The following is a 10,048-nucleotide window of genomic DNA, read 5'->3' as shown; positions in this document are numbered from 1 at the left end:
TCCTAAGCCCAGTGTCACATGCAAGTAGGAGGAGTAAGAAGGGTTCCTGGCAAATCCGGGTTATGGATTGCATTTAAAAAGGCCCCGTGGGAGTGCAATGGGCCCCTGTCTTGCTGCTTAGCAATAATGGTATGGGTTTAGGTTCTGCTGTGTGTACTGGTGGTTGACTGCCCCCCAGCCCAGAGTGTGCATGGAAAATTGTCTGGCAGCCTCCCTGACAGCAAGCAGTGATAGTGCCCATGAAGGGGACCTTGTTGGGCCCGCCCCTTTCACGGTTATCGCTTCTCGGCCTTTTGGCTAAGATCAAGTGTAGTATCTGTTCTTATCAGTTTAATATCTGATACGTCCCCTATCTGGGGACCATATATTAAATGGATTTTTGAGAACGGGGGCCGATTTCGAAGCTTGCTTCCGTCGCCCTATGCATTGACCCGATATGGCAGTATCTTCGGGTACAGTGCACCACCCCCTTACAGGGTTAAAAAGAAAGATTCCTACTTTCATTGCTACCTGCTTGCTGGCTAGCCAGCTAGCCAGCTAGCCAGCCCTGTGGGCCTTGCTGCTGCTGCAGCCAAAAAACAAAAGGTGGTGCTGCTGCTGCTTCTGCTGCTTCTGCTTCTGCTTGTGTCTGGCCCCTGTTGGAACGTCCAGGCACAGGACTTCTGCTGCTGCTGACTAAATGGCCTCCTTAATTGGATCATTTGAGTAGCCAGCACACCTGTGCAGGTAGGGCATGACATGATAGGCAGCTGCCTTGATAGCGGGTGGGTGCTGAATGTTCCTAATTGACAAAATAAGATTAATGCTTATGAAGAAATATAAAATCTCATCCCTTCCCCAATATCGCGCCACACCCCTACCCCTTAATTCCCTGGTTGAACGTGATGGACATATGTCTTTTTTCGACCGTACTAACTATGTAACTATGTAACATAACATGGGGGGGGGGGGGGGTCTCCTGGCTGTTCACACAGGTGTGTCATTGCTGTACATTGACCATGCATTGCTTCTGTGGTATTGCAAAGGCAAAGACAAATGCTTCAGCCATCCATTGCACTAATGGATTGGTCATCAGCTGGCTGTCTATGTCCCGCATCAATATAGACCAAAGTACAGAGGGTTAGGCTATGCTATTGTGCACCTACCTGATGCATCAGAAGGTGCGAGGCCCTTGCTAAATTCTGTGCACAGACTTTGAGATCTATGCTTTAGACTGTATCTAAACCTGCTCCAACATGGACTGACATTCTGGCCTACTTTCAGCCGATGCGACTTGTCTGTCGCTGAACAGTCGCTTTTTATGTATTCAGCACCTATGTATAATGTTGTAAAAATGCTCTAGAAGCTAAAGTCGCAGAAATGTCACACATATTTGGCCTGCAACTTTCTGTGCGACAAATTCAGACAGGAAAAATCAGTATAAATCCTTAGAAAATTATCCCCCAGTGTCTCCATCTGCTGGCGGTATTGAATAAGCATTGCTGCACTGATGGGGTATGCATTAGACGAAAAAAAAGAAGAAAAGAAGAATAATACGCCCAGAAAAGAGGCGAAAAGGAGAAAAACGTAAAAAAACGTGAAAAAAAAGTAAGAGGAAGAGAAGGGAAAAAAAGGTGGAAATGGGTTTAAAAGTGATTTCGGCGGAGAAATATATATATATATATATATATATATATATATATATATATATATGCGCACACACACACATAGATATAAACGTATTCTCCGTTGAGATATTGCAGCCGCTGCTGTGTCCAGGCCCAGGAGCCTTAGCACTGTGCTGTGATGTCACTCAATACCACTGACATCACTAGGTGTAAACAACATCTCTCCTTTGCTGTGTATGTGACTATGGAGCTGTTTGGTGATGTCGTCTATTACGGCCTTCATAGAAGCAACAGGAGATTGTTGCATCCATCTTGAACCCTCAGAACTACAGTGCTATGATGTCACTCACTTCCACAGGCCTTGCAGAGTGTAAACAACAACAACCCAGCTTTGTTGTGTATGTAACCAAAGGGATTTGTGATGTCACCTAGAACCTTCACAGCAGCGACAGCTTTATGAGGAGCATCAGCACTGCTCTGCCTGAGCAGAACCATCACCGCCATAGGTTGTCAAATAACCCGGATTTAACCCACACAGGTAAGTCCAATGGGGTGCAGGCATGTCCTCTATGCTTACAGCTTCCCGTGGGTGTTGGTTTGATACCGTTTGGGGACAGCCAAGGAGGCATCTGCAGGCAACAAAGGTAGGTGTGTGCTTGTGTGTGTGTTTCCTATGCAGATCCTAAGCCCAGTGTCACATGCAAGTAGGAGGAGTAAGAAGGGTTCCTGGCAAATCCGGGTTATGGATTGCATTTAAAAAGGCCCCGTGGGAGTGCAATGGGCCCCTGTCTTGCTGCTTAGCAATAATGGTATGGGTTTAGGTTCTGCTGTGTGTACTGGTGGTTGACTGCCCCCCAGCCCAGAGTGTGCATGGAAAATTGTCTGGCAGCCTCCCTGACAGCAAGCAGTGATAGTGCCCATGAAGGGGACCTTGTTGGGCCCGCCCCTTTCACGGTTATCGCTTCTCGGCCTTTTGGCTAAGATCAAGTGTAGTATCTGTTCTTATCAGTTTAATATCTGATACGTCCCCTATCTGGGGACCATATATTAAATGGATTTTTGAGAACGGGGGCCGATTTCGAAGCTTGCTTCCGTCGCCCTATGCATTGACCCGATATGGCAGTATCTTCGGGTACAGTGCACCACCCCCTTACAGGGTTAAAAAGAAAGATTCCTACTTTCATTGCTACCTGCTTGCTGGCTAGCCAGCTAGCCAGCTAGCCAGCCCTGTGGGCCTTGCTGCTGCTGCAGCCAAAAAACAAAAGGTGGTGCTGCTGCTGCTTCTGCTGCTTCTGCTTCTGCTTGTGTCTGGCCCCTGTTGGAACGTCCAGGCACAGGACTTCTGCTGCTGCTGACTAAATGGCCTCCTTAATTGGATCATTTGAGTAGCCAGCACACCTGTGCAGGTAGGGCATGACATGATAGGCAGCTGCCTTGATAGCGGGTGGGTGCTGAATGTTCCTAATTGACAAAATAAGATTAATGCTTATGAAGAAATATAAAATCTCATCCCTTCCCCAATATCGCGCCACACCCCTACCCCTTAATTCCCTGGTTGAACGTGATGGACATATGTCTTTTTTCGACCGTACTAACTATGTAACTATGTAACATAACATGGGGGGGGGGGGGGGGTCTCCTGGCTGTTCACACAGGTGTGTCATTGCTGTACATTGACCATGCATTGCTTCTGTGGTATTGCAAAGGCAAAGACAAATGCTTCCAGCCATCCATTGCACTAATGGATTGGTCATCAGCTGGCTGTCTATGTCCCGCATCAATATAGACCAAAGTACAGAGGGTTAGGCTATGCTATTGTGCACCTACCTGATGCATCAGAAGGTGCGAGGCCCTTGCTAAATTCTGTGCACAGACTTTGAGATCTATGCTTTAGACTGTATCTAAACCTGCTCCAACATGGACTGACATTCTGGCCTACTTTCAGCCGATGCGACTTGTCTGTCGCTGAACAGTCGCTTTTTATGTATTCAGCACCTATGTATAATGTTGTAAAAATGCTCTAGAAGCTAAAGTCGCAGAAATGTCACACATATTTGGCCTGCAACTTTCTGTGCGACAAATTCAGACAGGAAAAATCAGTATAAATCCTTAGAAAATTATCCCCCAGTGTCTCCATCTGCTGGCGGTATTGAATAAGCATTGCTGCACTGATGGGGTATGCATTAGACGAAAAAAAAGAAGAAAAAGAAGAATAATACGCCCAGAAAAGAGGCGAAAAGGAGAAAAACGTAAAAAAACGTGAAAAAAAAGTAAGAGGAAGAGAAGGGAAAAAAAGGTGGAAATGGGTTTAAAAGTGATTTCGGCGGAGAAATATATATATATATATATATATATATATATATATATATATATGCGCACACACACACATAGATATAAACGTATTCTCCGTTGAGATATTGCAGCCGCTGCTGTGTCCAGGCCCAGGAGCCTTAGCACTGTGCTGTGATGTCACTCAATACCACTGACATCACTAGGTGTAAACAACATCTCTCCTTTGCTGTGTATGTGACTATGGAGCTGTTTGGTGATGTCGTCTATTACGGCCTTCATAGAAGCAACAGGAGATTGTTGCATCCATCTTGAACCCTCAGAACTACAGTGCTATGATGTCACTCACTTCCACAGGCCTTGCAGAGTGTAAACAACAACAACCCAGCTTTGTTGTGTATGTAACCAAAGGGATTTGTGATGTCACCTAGAACCTTCACAGCAGCGACAGCTTTATGAGGAGCATCAGCACTGCTCTGCCTGAGCAGAACCATCACCGCCATAGGTTGTCAAATAACCCGGATTTAACCCACACAGGTAAGTCCAATGGGGTGCAGGCATGTCCTCTATGCTTACAGCTTCCCGTGGGTGTTGGTTTGATACCGTTTGGGGACAGCCAAGGAGGCATCTGCAGGCAACAAAGGTAGGTGTGTGCTTGTGTGTGTGTTTCCTATGCAGATCCTAAGCCCAGTGTCACATGCAAGTAGGAGGAGTAAGAAGGGTTCCTGGCAAATCCGGGTTATGGATTGCATTTAAAAAGGCCCCGTGGGAGTGCAATGGGCCCCTGTCTTGCTGCTTAGCAATAATGGTATGGGTTTAGGTTCTGCTGTGTGTACTGGTGGTTGACTGCCCCCCAGCCCAGAGTGTGCATGGAAAATTGTCTGGCAGCCTCCCTGACAGCAAGCAGTGATAGTGCCCATGAAGGGGACCTTGTTGGGCCCGCCCCTTTCACGGTTATCGCTTCTCGGCCTTTTGGCTAAGATCAAGTGTAGTATCTGTTCTTATCAGTTTAATATCTGATACGTCCCCTATCTGGGGACCATATATTAAATGGATTTTTGAGAACGGGGGCCGATTTCGAAGCTTGCTTCCGTCGCCCTATGCATTGACCCGATATGGCAGTGTATCTTTCGGGTACAGTGCACCACCCCCTTACAGGGTTAAAAAGAAAGATTCCTACTTTCATTGCTACCTGCTTGCTGGCTAGCCAGCTAGCCAGCCCTGTGGGCCTTGCTGCTGCTGCAGCCAAAAAACAAAAGGTGGTGCTGCTGCTGCTTCTGCTGCTTCTGCTTCTGCTTGTGTCTGGCCCCTGTTGGAGCGTCCAGGCACAGGACTTCTGCTGCTGCTGACTAAATGGCCTCCTTAATTGGATCATTTGAGTAGCCAGCACACCTGTGCAGGTAGGGCATGACATGATAGGCAGCTGCCTTGATAGCGGGTGGGTGCTGAATGTTCCTAATTGACAAAATAAGATTAATGCTTATGAAGAAATATAAAATCTCATCCCTTCCCCAATATCGCGCCACACCCCTACCCCTTAATTCCCTGGTTGAACGTGATGGACATATGTCTTTTTTCGACCGTACTAACTATGTAACTATGTAACATAACATGGGGGGGGGGGGGGGGGGTCTCCTGGCTGTTCACACAGGTGTGTCATTGCTGTACATTGACCATGCATTGCTTCTGTGGTATTGCAAAGGCAAAGACAAATGCTTCCAGCCATCCATTGCACTAATGGATTGGTCATCAGCTGGCTGTCTATGTCCCGCATCAATATAGACCAAAGTACAGAGGGTTAGGCTATGCTATTGTGCACCTACCTGATGCATCAGAAGGTGCGAGGCCCTTGCTAAATTCTGTGCACAGACTTTGAGATCTATGCTTTAGACTGTATCTAAACCTGCTCCAACATGGACTGACATTCTGGCCTACTTTCAGCCGATGCGACTTGTCTGTCGCTGAACAGTCGCTTTTTATGTATTCAGCACCTATGTATAATGTTGTAAAAATGCTCTAGAAGCTAAAGTCGCAGAAATGTCACACATATTTGGCCTGCAACTTTCTGTGCGACAAATTCAGACAGGAAAAATCAGTATAAATCCTTAGAAAATTATCCCCCAGTGTCTCCATCTGCTGGCGGTATTGAATAAGCATTGCTGCACTGATGGGGTATGCATTAGACGAAAAAAAAGAAGAAAAAGAAGAATAATACGCCCAGAAAAGAGGCGAAAAGGAGAAAAACGTAAAAAAACGTGAAAAAAAAGTAAGAGGAAGAGAAGGGAAAAAAAGGTGGAAATGGGTTTAAAAGTGATTTCGGCGGAGAAATATATATATATATATATATATATATATATATATATATATATATATGCGCACACACACACATAGATATAAACGTATTCTCCGTTGAGATATTGCAGCCGCTGCTGTGTCCAGGCCCAGGAGCCTTAGCACTGTGCTGTGATGTCACTCAATACCACTGACATCACTAGGTGTAAACAACATCTCTCCTTTGCTGTGTATGTGACTATGGAGCTGTTTGGTGATGTCGTCTATTACGGCCTTCATAGAAGCAACAGGAGATTGTTGCATCCATCTAGAACCCTCAGAACTACAGTGCTATGATGTCACTCACTTCCACAGGCCTTGCAGAGTGTAAACAACAACAACCCAGCTTTGTTGTGTATGTAACCAAAGGGATTTGTGATGTCACCTAGAACCTTCACAGCAGCGACAGCTTTATGAGGAGCATCAGCACTGCTCTGCCTGAGCAGAACCATCACCGCCATAGGTTGTCAAATAACCCGGATTTAACCCACACAGGTAAGTCCAATGGGGTGCAGGCATGTCCTCTATGCTTACAGCTTCCCGTGGGTGTTGGTTTGATACCGTTTGGGGACAGCCAAGGAGGCATCTGCAGGCAACAAAGGTAGGTGTGTGCTTGTGTGTGTGTTTCCTATGCAGATCCTAAGCCCAGTGTCACATGCAAGTAGGAGGAGTAAGAAGGGTTCCTGGCAAATCCGGGTTATGGATTGCATTTAAAAAGGCCCCGTGGGAGTGCAATGGGCCCCTGTCTTGCTGCTTAGCAATAATGGTATGGGTTTAGGTTCTGCTGTGTGTACTGGTGGTTGACTGCCCCCCAGCCCAGAGTGTGCATGGAAAATTGTCTGGCAGCCTCCCTGACAGCAAGCAGTGATAGTGCCCATGAAGGGGACCTTGTTGGGCCCGCCCCTTTCACGGTTATCGCTTCTCGGCCTTTTGGCTAAGATCAAGTGTAGTATCTGTTCTTATCAGTTTAATATCTGATACGTCCCCTATCTGGGGACCATATATTAAATGGATTTTTGAGAACGGGGGCCGATTTCGAAGCTTGCTTCCGTTGCCCTATGCATTGACCCGATATGGCAGTATCTTCGGGTACAGTGCACCACCCCCTTACAGGGTTAAAAAGAAAGATTCCTACTTTCATTGCTACCTGCTTGCTGGCTAGCCAGCTAGCCAGCCCTGTGGGCCTTGCTGCTGCTGCAGCCAAAAAACAAAAGGTGGTGCTGCTGCTGCTTCTGCTGCTTCTGCTTCTGCTTGTGTCTGGCCCCTGTTGGAACGTCCAGGCACAGGACTTCTGCTGCTGCTGACTAAATGGCCTCCTTAATTGGATCATTTGAGTAGCCAGCACACCTGTGCAGGTAGGGCATGACATGATAGGCAGCTGCCTTGATAGCGGGTGGGTGCTGAATGTTCCTAATTGACAAAATAAGATTAATGCTTATGAAGAAATATAAAATCTCATCCCTTCCCCAATATCGCGCCACACCCCTACCCCTTAATTCCCTGGTTGAACGTGATGGACATATGTCTTTTTTCGACCGTACTAACTATGTAACTATGTAACATAACATGGGGGGGGTCTCCTGGCTGTTCACACAGGTGTGTCATTGCTGTACATTGACCATGCATTGCTTCTGTGGTATTGCAAAGGCAAAGACAAATGCTTCCAGCCATCCATTGCACTAATGGATTGGTCATCAGCTGGCTGTCTATGTCCCGCATCAATATAGACCAAAGTACAGAGGGTTAGGCTATGCTATTGTGCACCTACCTGATGCATCAGAAGGTGCGAGGCCCTTGCTAAATTCTGTGCACAGACTTTGAGATCTATGCTTTAGACTGTATCTAAACCTGCTCCAACATGGACTGACATTCTGGCCTACTTTCAGCCGATGCGACTTGTCTGTCGCTGAACAGTCGCTTTTTATGTATTCAGCACCTATGTATAATGTTGTAAAAATGCTCTAGAAGCTAAAGTCGCAGAAATGTCACACATATTTGGCCTGCAACTTTCTGTGCGACAAATTCAGACAGGAAAAATCAGTATAAATCCTTAGAAAATTATCCCCCAGTGTCTCCATCTGCTGGCGGTATTGAATAAGCATTGCTGCACTGATGGGGTATGCATTAGACGAAAAAAAAGAAGAAAAAGAAGAATAATACGCCCAGAAAAGAGGCGAAAAGGAGAAAAACGTAAAAAAACGTGAAAAAAAAGTAAGAGGAAGAGAAGGGAAAAAAAGGTGGAAATGGGTTTAAAAGTGATTTCGGCGGAGAAATATATATATATATATATATATATATATATATATATATATATATATATGCGCACACACACACATAGATATAAACGTATTCTCCGTTGAGATATTGCAGCCGCTGCTGTGTCCAGGCCCAGAAGCCTTAGCACTGTGCTGTGATGTCACTCAATACCACTGACATCACTAGGTGTAAACAACATCTCTCCTTTGCTGTGTATGTGACTATGGAGCTGTTTGGTGATGTCGTCTATTACGGCCTTCATAGAAGCAACAGGAGATTGTTGCATCCATCTTGAACCCTCAGAACTACAGTGCTATGATGTCACTCACTTCCACAGGCCTTGCAGAGTGTAAACAACAACAACCCAGCTTTGTTGTGTATGTAACCAAAGGGATTTGTGATGTCACCTAGAACCTTCACAGCAGCGACAGCTTTATGAGGAGCATCAGCACTGCTCTGCCTGAGCAGAACCATCACCGCCATAGGTTGTCAAATAACCCGGATTTAACCCACACAGGTAAGTCCAATGGGGTGCAGGCATGTCCTCTATGCTTACAGCTTCCCGTGGGTGTTGGTTTGATACCGTTTGGGGACAGCCAAGGAGGCATCTGCAGGCAACAAAGGTAGGTGTGTGCTTGTGTGTGTGTTTCCTATGCAGATCCTAAGCCCAGTGTCACATGCAAGTAGGAGGAGTAAGAAGGGTTCCTGGCAAATCCGGGTTATGGATTGCATTTAAAAAGGCCCCGTGGGAGTGCAATGGGCCCCTGTCTTGCTGCTTAGCAATAATGGTATGGGTTTAGGTTCTGCTGTGTGTACTGGTGGTTGACTGCCCCCCAGCCCAGAGTGTGCATGGAAAATTGTCTGGCAGCCTCCCTGACAGCAAGCAGTGATAGTGCCCATGAAGGGGACCTTGTTGGGCCCGCCCCTTTCACGGTTATCGCTTCTCGGCCTTTTGGCTAAGATCAAGTGTAGTATCTGTTCTTATCAGTTTAATATCTGATACGTCCCCTATCTGGGGACCATATATTAAATGGATTTTTGAGAACGGGGGCCGATTTCGAAGCTTGCTTCCGTCGCCCTATGCATTGACCCGATATGGCAGTATCTTCGGGTACAGTGCACCACCCCCTTACAGGGTTAAAAAGAAAGATTCCTACTTTCATTGCTACCTGCTTGCTGGCTAGCCAGCTAGCCAGCCCTGTGGGCCTTGCTGCTGCTGCAGCCAAAAAACAAAAGGTGGTGCTGCTGCTGCTTCTGCTGCTTCTGCTTCTGCTTGTGTCTGGCCCCTGTTGGAGCGTCCAGGCACAGGACTTCTGCTGCTGCTGACTAAATGGCCTCCTTAATTGGATCATTTGAGTAGCCAGCACACCTGTGCAGGTAGGGCATGACATGATAGGCAGCTGCCTTGATAGCGGGTGGGTGCTGAATGTTCCTAATTGACAAAATAAGATTAATGCTTATGAAGAAATATAAAATCTCATCCCTTCCCCAATATCGCGCCACACCCCTACCCCTTAATTCCCTGGTTGAACGTGATGGACATATGTCTTTTTTCGACCGTACTA

The 10,048-nt window shown here is 46.5% G+C and overlaps 5 non-coding genes across 5 annotated transcripts; all 5 read left to right on the top strand.

The window, feature by feature from the left end:
- The first annotated feature begins 277 nt into the window (after positions 1 to 277).
- Positions 278 to 468, top strand: LOC130306751 (U2 spliceosomal RNA). Its single transcript, XR_008856047.1, has one exon. It is a non-coding gene; the product is annotated as a U2 spliceosomal RNA (small nuclear RNA).
- A 2,096-nt stretch (positions 469 to 2,564) lies between these two features.
- LOC130306750 (U2 spliceosomal RNA) lies at positions 2,565 to 2,755 on the top strand. Its single transcript, XR_008856046.1, has one exon. It is a non-coding gene; the product is annotated as a U2 spliceosomal RNA (small nuclear RNA).
- Positions 2,756 to 4,852: 2,097 nt separating this feature from the next.
- LOC130306775 (U2 spliceosomal RNA) lies at positions 4,853 to 5,046 on the top strand. The gene has a single exon (XR_008856071.1). It is a non-coding gene; the product is annotated as a U2 spliceosomal RNA (small nuclear RNA).
- A 2,095-nt stretch (positions 5,047 to 7,141) lies between these two features.
- LOC130306773 (U2 spliceosomal RNA) lies at positions 7,142 to 7,332 on the top strand. The gene has a single exon (XR_008856069.1). It is a non-coding gene; the product is annotated as a U2 spliceosomal RNA (small nuclear RNA).
- Positions 7,333 to 9,419: 2,087 nt separating this feature from the next.
- LOC130306749 (U2 spliceosomal RNA) lies at positions 9,420 to 9,610 on the top strand. Its single transcript, XR_008856045.1, has one exon. It is a non-coding gene; the product is annotated as a U2 spliceosomal RNA (small nuclear RNA).
- Positions 9,611 to 10,048: the final 438 nt, after the last annotated feature.

The sequence above is a fragment of the Hyla sarda genome, unplaced genomic scaffold (genome assembly GCF_029499605.1).
Source record: "Hyla sarda isolate aHylSar1 unplaced genomic scaffold, aHylSar1.hap1 scaffold_1403, whole genome shotgun sequence".
In the NCBI taxonomy this organism is placed as follows: domain Eukaryota; kingdom Metazoa; phylum Chordata; class Amphibia; order Anura; family Hylidae; genus Hyla; species Hyla sarda.
The sequence above is the reverse complement of the archived record's forward strand: the minus strand, read 5'-3'. Positions and strand labels throughout refer to the sequence as shown.